Raw genomic sequence first — 12,162 nt, forward strand, 5'->3', positions numbered from 1 at the left:
TCAGAGTATTTCCATCCGCTCCGTGACTAGGGTCTCGAGATAGAGACCAAAACGTGGACCCTAGAATGTGTTTGTACAATATGGATATCAAATGAAAGCTGTTGATAAGTGCTTCAATACGGGGTAATTTTCATACCTATTGATGACTAGGGTCTCGAGATATAGGTCAAAACGTGGACCCGGGTAACCTTCGGACGTATATGTACAATATGGGTATCAAATGGAAGCTGTTGATAAGTGCTTCAATACGGCGTAATTTTCATACCTATTGATGACGAGGGTCTCGAGATATAGGTCAAAACGTGGACCCGGGTAACCTTCGGACGTGTATGTACAATATGGGTATCAAATGGAAGCTGTTGATAAGTGCTTCAATACGGGGTAATTTTCATACCTATTGATGACTAGGGTCTGGAAATATATGCCAAAACGTGGACCCGCCGTGTCTTTGCACCGAATTAAACCAAACTTACACACATTTTTAAGGAGGTATTGAAGATGGTTTCCGTATAGTTTGGATACCTATTGATGACTAGGGTCTCGAGATATAGGTCAAAACGTGGACCCGGGTAACCCTAGGATGTGTATGTAAAATATGGGTATCAAATGGAAGCTGTTGGTGAATGCTTTAGTTCAGAGTATTTCCATCCGCTCCGTGACTAGGGTCTCGAGATAGAGACCAAAACGTGGACCCTAGAATGTGTTTGTACAATATGGATATCAAATGAAAGCTGTTGATAAGTGCTTTAATACGGGGTAATTTTCATACCTATTGATGACTGGGATCTGGAAATATATGCCAAAACGTGTACCCGCCGTGTCTTTGCACCGAATTAAACCAAACTTACACACATTGTTAAGGAGGTATTGAAGATGGTTTCCGTATAGTTTGGATACCTATTGGTAGAAAGGGTCTCGAGATATAGGTCAAAACGTGGACCCGGGTAACCTTCGGATGTGTATGTACAATATGGGTATCAAATGGAAGCTGTTGGTGAATGCTTCAGTTCAGAGTATTTCCATCCGCTCCGTGACTAGGGTCCCGAGATAGAGACCAAATCGTGGACCCTAGAATGTATTTGTACAATATGGGTATCAAATGAATGCTGTTTATAAGTGCTTTAATACGGGGTAATTTTCATACCTATTGATGACTAGGGTCTCGAGATATAGGTCAAAACGTGGACCCGGGTAACCTTCGGACGTGTATGTACAATATGGGTATCAAATGGAAGCTGTTGGTGAATGCTTTAGTTCAGAGTAATTTTCATGCCGCTCCGTGACTAGGATCTCGAGATAGAGACCAAAACGTGGAGCCTAGAATGTGTTTGTACAATATGGATATCAAATTGAAGCTGTTGGTGAATGCCTTAGTACAGAGTATTTTTCATGCCGCTACGTGACTGGGGTCTCGAGATATAGGTCAAAACGTGGACCCGGGTAACCTTCGGATGTGTATGTACAATATGGGTATCAAATGGAAGCTGTTGGTGAATGCTTTAGTTCAGAGTATTTCCATCCGCTCCGTGACTAGGGTCTCGAGATAGAGACCAAAACGTGGACCCTAGAATGTGTTTGTACAATACGGATATCAAATGAAAGCTGTTGATAAGTGCTTTAATACGGGGTAATTTTCATACCTATTGATGACGAGGGTCTCGAGATATAGGTCAAAACGTGGACCCGGGTAACCTTCGGACGTGTATGTACAATATGGGTATCAAATGGAAGCTGTTGATAAGTGCTTCAATACGGTGTAATTTTCATACCTATTGATGACTAGGGTCTGGAAATATATGCCAAAACGTGGACCCGCTGTGTCCTTGCACCGAATTAAACCAAACTTATGCACATTGTTAAGTAAGTATTGAAAATGGGTTTCGTAAAGTTTGGTTGTAATTCGGAGCAGTGGCAACGGGTACAGCGTTCTTTTGAGCCAGCCATAATGTCGCTTTCTTTTTTAACGCTTGGGGCGGAACTGAACTGTCAAATTGACAGTGTTAGTTACAATGTGTCAATATTTCTTTCTGATTTGGATGCCATAAGGAAAAAACGTAAGTGCAACATGTAAAAATTGTTTGTGAATTTTTTTGGAGTGGATTTTGGAACAGTGAATAATTTCTTACGAAATTTGAGAATTTAATGTGAAATCCGAATGAAATTATGTGTTCGTGGAAAAAACCATTTTTTTCGTTTTTTTTTTTTTTTTTAATATAAATGGATAATGGTTAAAAAAGCTCCAATGCTTAATAAAACATATAATTTGAAACGAAAAATTCATGGATGATCAGGAAAAAAGACGATTGTTTATTCATATGCGTTGATTTGAAATTTAAAAACAATCTTCTTTTTTCCTGATTTTCAATTTATATTTTATATTTACTCAAAATAGAAAAATAATAAATAAAACAAAAAATATTGTTTATGCCAAAGCGCTTGAATAAAGAATAAAGAAATAAATAATATGAAAACCATATATTTTCTGTTCTAAACCATGTCTATTCTATTTTAGTGTGCCCAGCGAAGGGGGCCGGGTTTGCTAGTATAAAAATAAAATAAATGCAATAAATTTACCGGGTTGTAAGGCATGAAATACCAACGCTCTTACTCTGTGATGTAGGTAGGTGAAATGGGTGAAGTGCCGGTCTGATACTCCTCAAGTAGCACTAAAGCGCCGTTTTGATACTATTATGAGACCTAAAACAGACAGATATCTACATAGTTCTTCAATTGATAAAAAGTGCACAAAAACATATGCTTATACCAGGAAGGTTAGATACGTACTCTTAAATCGGAGTATTTGAAGGTTAATGTACATATTTGAAAGTTACGGTACATTCAATGCTGTGTCTATGAATGTGCGCTGGCATTCCTGAGAAGTTTTATGGAATCATAATATTTTTTTGCTGTGGCAAGTGCACATACATACACACAGCATATATGTATATATGCGCATATGCATATAAATTCACATATGTTTTTAAATTTGCATATGCCATCTTTCTGTGTGCCTGGTAATCAACCAATTCTCTATGAAGGATTTGATTTGGTTGAAGGAACTTCAATAAAGTTTTACAGAAGATTCCTTAGACTCCTTCCTTAGAGATAATATGCGAATATATTTTTGAATAGCTTGATCTTTTTAAGTCACTATTGAACTTAGCATATGTATTTGTTTTCTATGATAAAGTGCCTGTAGCTAGCCTACAGTGTTAACATTCTTTCTTCCTTCATACAAACGAATTTTACTCAACTGCCTTAGAGATAATATGCCAATATATTTTTGAATAGCTTGATCTTTTTAAGTCACTATTGAACTTAGCATATGTATTTGTTTTCTATGATAAAGTGCCTGTAGCTAGCCTACAGTGTTAACATTCTTTCTTCCTTCATACAAACGAATTTTACTCAACTGCTGTTTAACCCTCCGCTGTTCGGTGCCTTATGATGCGGTAAGTGCATCATAAGGGTCTGCCCAGACCCATATAAATAATGTAAGAAATACGGTTTTAAAAATAATTTTATTTATTTATTTGAACGGATTAGTATGTATTAATTACGAAGAGCAATTGGGTTTACAACTATATAGTTGCATGGAATTAAGACATATGGGACGATTACATTTGTTGCAGTTATAACGAGTTTTACGTCGCTTTTTCGAAGAAGAAGCAGCACAATGGTAGCACGATGACCGTGTTGAAGCAACTTGAGCATATGATTGTTGCTGTGCTGCATCTGATGTCGATGAACAAGATTCCGGTACCTAAAAGTAGCGAAATAATTTATTTTAAATTAGTAAATATGAATACATGCATACACATATCTTTATACGCGGAGATATATGTAGGTGTGTATATAATTCATACTCACCTTGATATTGAAAAGATTCCTTGCTTGTCTTATATGAGCAAACCTCCATACTAATGGGTTAGTCGCCCGTTTCGTCATATGTGGGATATTTAGCTGCCGTGCCAATTCAATGATAAATGAGCGCCTCTTATCACTCTGCTTTGCCGGATTCAGCTCGTCATAGATGATGAATGAGGCCAAACCCGCAATATCAAGCATATTACAAAAGATTGCCAGTGGCCAACGGTTTGTCGAGCGTTTGCACGAATAGCCAGTCAACATTTGATCCATTCTATCTACCCCCGCTTTAAATTTATTGTAGTTCAAAATTTGATCTGGCTTGAATCCTTTCAATGGATCGGTGCTTTGACGGTAATGGGCAGTGGATAATATAATTACTGGCTTTTTCAGTTTTGCCATATACGAGCACAGAGCGATATTATTATTGTGATAACAAAATAAAGTGCTTTTAACATCACGCTTCGGGTTAAGCAATTCATGCGGAATGAAGGTCTTATTTTTTCTTACTAAAAAAAAATTGTCAGCATAAACAGTCCTACCGCTGTCCATATAATTTTCCATCAATTTCATGACGACCCGTTCACCTTGATTCGTTTCTCGCTGGCCACCTGGTGGTTTTCCGGTATAAATTATACCTTTCAAAAGGTAGTTTCAAACAGAGTCACAAATCCACCACACTTTCATGCCATATTTTGCCGGCTTACTTGGAATATATTGGGTGAATCGAGTGCGCCCACGATATGGAAATAACTGTTCATCGACGGTTACATGAAAATCCGGAGTATATGCTTTCTCTAAATTGGCCATCAGCATGAGCCATACATCGTCCAGGGCAGCAGATTTGCTTTGCTTCAACCTCTCAGCACGAGTACCACTGTTATCGGAACGGATGAAAGTAGTTAAGCTCTTGAACCGATTCAATGACATAGTGGCCTTATAAATTGGCATATTGTAACTGGCCCACAATTCTTTCGCTGGCTGAGAATTCGAGTGGAATCCACCAGCAATAAGTAGCATCCCAAAAAAAGCATACATTTCGTCTTCGTTAGTCATTACCCAAGAACGCTGTTTATTACTGGGATGCTTTTCATTCCATAGACGAAACGCTTCAACGGCTTTTCTGTTGGTTTCCCGCACAATGATACTTACGATTTCAGGAGACAGCAATAGCTTGAAAAGAGCTTTATGACTCGGTGACGCTCCTCGTAGTGGCCCTTTACGAGTAAAAGTTGTAACATTGTGACAACGAGGCCTTCCAGGTGGTGGAGGATTTGAATTCCACATCTTACCATCTTTCGACCTGTATATAAGGCCCTGGGTAATAGATGTGCTGAATGATTCCATTGTGGTTGAAGCCTGAAGGGCGATAGCTTCTCTATACAAATCCTCAATATCATCATGGTTCTCATCAAGAACAGCCTCTAACTCGATTTCCTGTTCTATATCTGATGCTTCACCGAAATCATCTTCATCTGGAAAATATTCATCATATTCTACGTCGCCACTTGTTTCAAATGGATCGGACTCCTGTCCCATAATTTCTTCAATTTGTACCTGAAATCGCTGACGTTCTTCCGGACTCACATTTGCTGCACTTAGCTTACGAAGCAAAGGCGTCATCACATCAACTTCATCCATATTTACTTGTTCCATTTTGTTTAAAAAAACACTTCCCAATAATTAAAAAACACGTGTTCACTTTAATTTTCAAATGTCAACTAAAAAATTATCTCTGCCGCTGCCTCCGCTAACAGTTTAGTTCTTTACACCTAACGGTTAACCAATTTACATGAGAAGCTTATATGGGTCTGCACGGACCCATGTGAGCTTAATTAACGAAATTAGTTTAAAATTATTATTTTTACAACAAATATAGCAAAAATCTTACTTTTGCTACTTCATTGTGTTTAGCACACTACATTTTAGGAAGTCATGGACTAAGAAGCCTCAGATATTAAAAATAAAAGATCTACATACATTTAAAGATCGAATGGGTCTAGCCAGACCCATATGAACATCGGAGGGTTAATTTGACCAGTTGAGTATATTTCTGTTAACTTTAGGTGGAAAACATGTCTGTGGTGAACTACGCGCGCAAAACGAGTACCCCTCAAAATTCCATGCGTTTCCGTCATTGAGACTTCTCAATACATTAACGTTCTCTGGCCAGTACGACCAGAGAATGTTAATGCAATGAGAAGGAACAAATGTTAAATGAGCTTTTTTCGAGTTCTTATTTATAGATTCATAATAAGGTCATTTCAAATTCAACTTTCCTGAAGAGGTCGGAATTGCAGATATTTACCACGCGAGTGACGCGAGTGGAGGGTTTCTATATTTACTTACCACGCTAGGCCAAGAATTCAGATATTTTCTGCGTTTACCATACTATTGAGGACGTTCATAAGATTTTTCGGCACACTACTAAGGAAATCGAAGCGAATAAAATTGCGATTAAGAAGGCCGCGCGGTAGTTAGTTTGTGGTGCAGAAGCTAAAGTCGGCGGAATTATTCGTTTTGTTTTTTGGCACGTATATAATTCAGGTTCAAATCCTGAAGTCATATTTTTTTTCTTGCACATTTTTTTTTTTTACAATTCAAACCAGGAAAGTTTGGTAAAATTTTTGAGTTTATTTTAATTAAAATTTCTTTAAAATACTGTTTTTTGTATTTTATAAATGGAAATTTCTTTTCGGTATAAAATAGTTCATACTGGATATGACCTGATTTTTATATAAATCAATCAAAACAGAAAATATGTACATATGTCTATAATCTATTTCATCAAATCCAAATTATATTGATGAGAAAATATCATTCTAATATCCGTCCAGAAAGCCAAACGTGCATACACAGATGCATATTCATATAATTACGCATACAAACTTTCAACTAACGCAGAATATGTACATATAAAACTGCGAATCGAATAAATGAGTGATGTAGAAAAGATCATTAATAATTGTAGATTAGCGCAATCGTGAAAGACGTGTCGTATATGCAGTACATCGTCTCATGTTTGACTCAGGTTCAAATCCTGTGCACAGTTTTTTATTCGATATTTTTATTTCATTTTTTATATTTGGTTTAATTGAAATTGATTTAAAATAGTGTATTCAGGTTTTTCTAATACCAGTTATTTAGAAATTTATTTTCTATATAACATTATTCATTTGAATTGATTTATATGTAAAACAGCCATAAAGTCAATCATATGAATATGCATTCCTATATTTAATTTCTTCAGTCAAATCTGAACTACTTACATACACATATTGATGAGAAAATATTCTAATATCCATCCAGGAAGCCTAACGCGCATACTCACATATGTGTTTAAATATATGTACAAACTACCACCATTCTAACAAGCCCAGAACACAAGCTTCTGCGCACACTTGACACATGGGATATGTATTCCTTATGAGCAAAAAGAACCGGGAAGGTGATGTTGACTGCTTCCTTCGATTGCCAAGGCATAGTCCACCATGAGTACCTTCCATCGGGCCAGACAGTCAATAGAGAATATTATTTATTCGTTTTGAAACCTTAGAGAGATGCTGTGTGTTGGAAACCGCCGGAAATGTGAGCAAACAATTCTCAGATTTTGCATGGTGATAACGCGCCATCGCACTGATCAAAGAGAATACAAATCGGCCTGCCGGGAGTGTTTGGAGGACTGGGTTAAGCGTTGGCACATGTGTGTTCCTTCAGACGGGTCATATTTTGAAGGAGATAATATAAATTTTCCTTAAATTTAACTCTGTTTTGTTTAATTTAAACATTCCCGGTACTTTCTGATCATAAGGTACATATATGCGGCTTTGCGGAAAGCAATGTGTGATTCGCTGGAAGTCGCATTAACTCGCGACTGTCGCACAGTTAGAAGACATATTTACATACATATAAGGGTGCATACATACATACGGAGCCGCGGCCACTCGACATGACAAAAATTTAAGATTTATCAAATATTGGCAAATAATTCCACGCGAAATATTCCAATATTGACTATTTTCGAATGGTCGCGAAAATTGGCATATGGGCGGCTCGTTTTATGAATGAAATTGAAATATGAGCTCTAACTTATGAATGAACTTTTTGTTTTTCTTCTAAATTGTTCAGCGCAGTCGCTGATAGAATTATGGCCGCTGCGACTGCGTCTACGAATGTATTTTATTTTTGTAGTCGCCAGGCTTAGATTTTAGCTTTGGGCGACATGCGCATGTGAGGTATGTGTTTTTGTTGTGTTCTAGAACATTTTAGAATGTGCGGTGGCAAAGCGGCCATGGCGTTGCGCTTGCTGTTGCTTTTGCGTCTATCAAAGTACATATCGTGTTTTTGTAAGTACAATATTAGGAATATCGACTGGTGAAAGACAAAAGTACACGGAAGCAAGAAGGGAGAGCTGTGCTCGCGCATATACATATGCATGAATGTATGAACGTGCATGGATGTAGTAACATATGAATACAATTATTTTGTAGGAAGTTTAGAAGGCAAGTAGGTATATATGTATGTATATATGCTAGGACATAATACATACATAGAGCAGAATTGTTTTTGCACTTGTTAGGAAGAAACTCGCTAGTGCGTATGTGTATTTGTCTTGTAAGAATGTGATGTGCTGTGACTTGTGTACATACATAAGTCAAGGTTATTTGGGCATACATGCATATGTACATATGTATGAAAGGAAGATGATGTTCTTGCGCTTGTGCATTATTGTTTTTCATATAATATACAAATGTACATACCTACATATGTATGTAAATGCTGTCGAATACATAAACTATAAATTGGCATACAATATAAAATAAGTGTTGATTTATCTTAAACCGTTTTTTTTTTCTTAATGCAAATACCTCCTATTGACATGTACATACATATTATTTATGTATGTATATTGTCATATACCATCATTTATGTACATATAGAGTATACGTTCATTTATGAATGTATGTAATGAAAAACTTCATGAATTACTTTCAGAACTTTATTAAAATTAATTCGCGTCGCGCGCATGCACAAAACCTTGGTTCACAACGCAGGCGCAGAAATAAACGCACTGCGTATTTATCCTCCCCATGTGACTCGGCATCAATTCTCGGCGCCAATTTTTTTTTTTTTTAATGTGTTTTTTTTAATGTAATCGTAAAAAATTTTTAATAAATTTTATGTATCCGCTTATCATTTCAAAAGTAACAAAATGGTAAAAAAATAAGCGGTCGAAGAAATAAATGCACCGCCTATTTTTCCTCGCCACATGTTAGGCTCGATTTCAATTCCCAGTGCAAACCTTTTTTTATTAACTTTTTTTTTTTAAATTCGTTTTTTTATGTAATTAAAAAAAATTATGTAATAAATTTTACGTATTCGCTTATTATTTCAAAAAATACGAAAATAGTAAAAATTTAATTAGTTTAATGTATTTATCCTCCCCACGTGACTCGGCATCAATTCTCGGTGCAAATTTTTTTTTTTCGTTTTTAAATTTTTTTTTTTTAATGTAATCGTAAAAAAATTTTTAATAAATTTTATGTATCCGCTTATCATTTCAAAAGTAACAAAATGGTCAAAAAATAAGCAGTCGAAGAAATAAATGCACCGCCTATTTTTCCTCGCCACATGTTAGACTCGATTTTAATTCCCAGTGCAAACCTTTTTTTATTAACTTTTTTTTTTTAAATTCGTTTTTTTTATGTAATTAAAAAAAATTATGTAATAAATTTTAAGTATTCGCTTATTATTTCAAAAAATACGAAAATAGTAAAAATTTAATTAGTTTAATGTATTTATCCTCCCCACGTGACTCGGCATCAATTCTCGGTGCAAATTTTTTTTTCGTTTTTAAATTTTTTTTTAATGTAATCGTAAAAAAATTTTTAATAAATTTTATGTATCCGCTTATCATTTCAAAAGTAACAAAATGGTCAAAAAATAAGCAGTCGAAGAAATAAACGCACCGCCTATTTTTCCTCGCCACATGTTAGACTCGAGTTCAATTCCCGGTGCAAACTTTTTTTTATAAATTTTATTTTTTAAAATCGTTTTTTTTTTTAATGTAATTGAAAAAAAAAATTATGTAATAAATTTTACGTATTCGCTTATTATTTCAAAAATACGAAAATAGTACAAATTTAATTGGTTTAATGTCGAGGTGAGAAATGTGTTGTGTGTTGAGGTGAAAGATGTGTGGTGTTTCTAATTTTTGTGTGGGCAAAAGTCAGTGAGGTGTCTATAAACTCGGTGTGCTAAATGACCTTATTACAAATCTTTCAGATCTCAATTGTACTAAAAAAAGCTTACAGTAACATTTGCACCTTCTCATTGCATTAACATTCTCTGGTACGACTAAGAATGATAGAATAAGAGATTGCGCTTTCTCAATGACTGGAAAGTAAGCAATTTTCAGGGGTACTCGTTTTGCGCGCGAGGTACACCACAGCCACATTTTTCACCAAAGTTAACAGAAATATGCTCAACTGCTGAAATTTAACAGCCTTTGAGAATTAAGAGCATTTTTTTGGAAACTTTCCCTTTTGTGCCAAAGTTAGGTTACAGGTGCTTTTTGTCTCTTTATTTGCATGAAAATTCATTTTTGAATTTGAATTGATTTTGCGTAATTTGCGCCAAAATTTCCATGTCAAACCAAAAGAGTCTATTGAACTTTAGTTTGAGAAAAACTTTTGATTGACGTCGCGCAATTTTCATTCGTTGTCGATTTTCCGAATTTGTTTAAACTTTTTTAAATTCAAAATGAGCAGAACGTGTCGTGTGCGCGGGTGTAATTTGATAAATAGTGAAGTGATGTGGTTTTCTTTTCCACAGGACCCCATAGTAGCAGAAAAATGGAGGCAGAATCTGCATATTGCCAGGACGGAACATCTTCCACCCCACAACTCATTTGTGTGTGTAAATCATTTTGAGGCATGTGTTGTGGGGGGACAATGTTTGAAAAAGGGTGCCATCCCCACCCTTCGTTTAGGTAAGTTTTTGCGCAATACATAAGTAGGTATGTGTGTTTTTATATTTCGCTAAATCGAACCTACAAGAATATCAAACACACATACCTATATATGTATTGCATACATTTGATATAATATTAGGGTGGATAGGTTTTATTGAGGGTGAGGTTTGCTAACTGGTAACATTAGAGTTTTGAGGGAGGAAAGTGGAGGAAGTTAAGAAATTTAAATTAATTTTTGAATGTGTATGTGCATATATTTCATAGAAAATAATTTTTTATTAATAACCATAATATTACAATACCCGGCATCCGTTGCTATGCCTCGTTGAATAAAATCAAAACAACCAATCAGAAAAATATCAAGCAAAATTATTTTTATTAGTTTTCTATCTCAAACCGTTTTTGAACTTTGCATTTGAACAGCTTATGCGGATTATGAAGTCTAGAGTGTGCTATAAATAGTGGGAAATAGGAAAAACTAAAATTTTTTAGATTAAATTTAAGCAAATATTCGATTATTAGTGACGAATGAGAGTGGTGGCGCGGCCTGGGGGCTGTGGGAAGGGAGTTCCATCATAAAAACATGCCTATAACCTTCATTGGGTGAAAATATAAATGTATAAAAATTTTTACGTCATTTGGTGTTGTCGTTTCGTAGTGATGCGTTATATTATATAATATGTAGTTTGATGAATTATTATATGTTTATGAATTATTACACGTTTATAAATTATTAAATGTTTATAAATTATTATATTATAAAATACATTTTTTTAATAGGGCACGACGATGACCCTACATACAGCTGTACAATTCCAAAGAAGCAACGAAGCTGTTGCGTGGTAGGATGCGTGGTGGAAAAGGGTCATACGTTGTACGCCTTTCCTCGACGCGGAGAGGCTCGAAATAGTTGGGCCCTGGCTTGCAACGTGCAACCAGCAGTTTCTGACAGGATATATGTTTGTAAGCGCCACTTTAGTCCAGAGCAAGTAAGTCGTTTTAGAGTTTTAGATGGGACTGTTCCATCTTTAAGATTAGAGCCAGTTACTAGAAGTCGCTCACCTAGTACTGGCTCTGATTGGGTTTGCCCGCCCATTACTAAAGTGTACGTAAATCGTACAGTAGGTGTAGGTGTAGCAAATGATCTCACATTAGAAGAATTTGCAAAATATTCCATGCTAGAGGAAACAAGGCAGGTACCCAAAAACAAAAACATCTGTGAGGACTTAGAAATCACAAGCAGTAGCGAACGATTTGTTCAGGCTGCTCGTTTTTATCGGAGCAATGAAATACAATTCAAAAAAAGAATTCAAGAGTTAGAA

Source organism: Anastrepha obliqua, chromosome 6, assembly GCF_027943255.1.
Source record: "Anastrepha obliqua isolate idAnaObli1 chromosome 6, idAnaObli1_1.0, whole genome shotgun sequence".
Taxonomy (NCBI): domain Eukaryota; kingdom Metazoa; phylum Arthropoda; class Insecta; order Diptera; family Tephritidae; genus Anastrepha; species Anastrepha obliqua.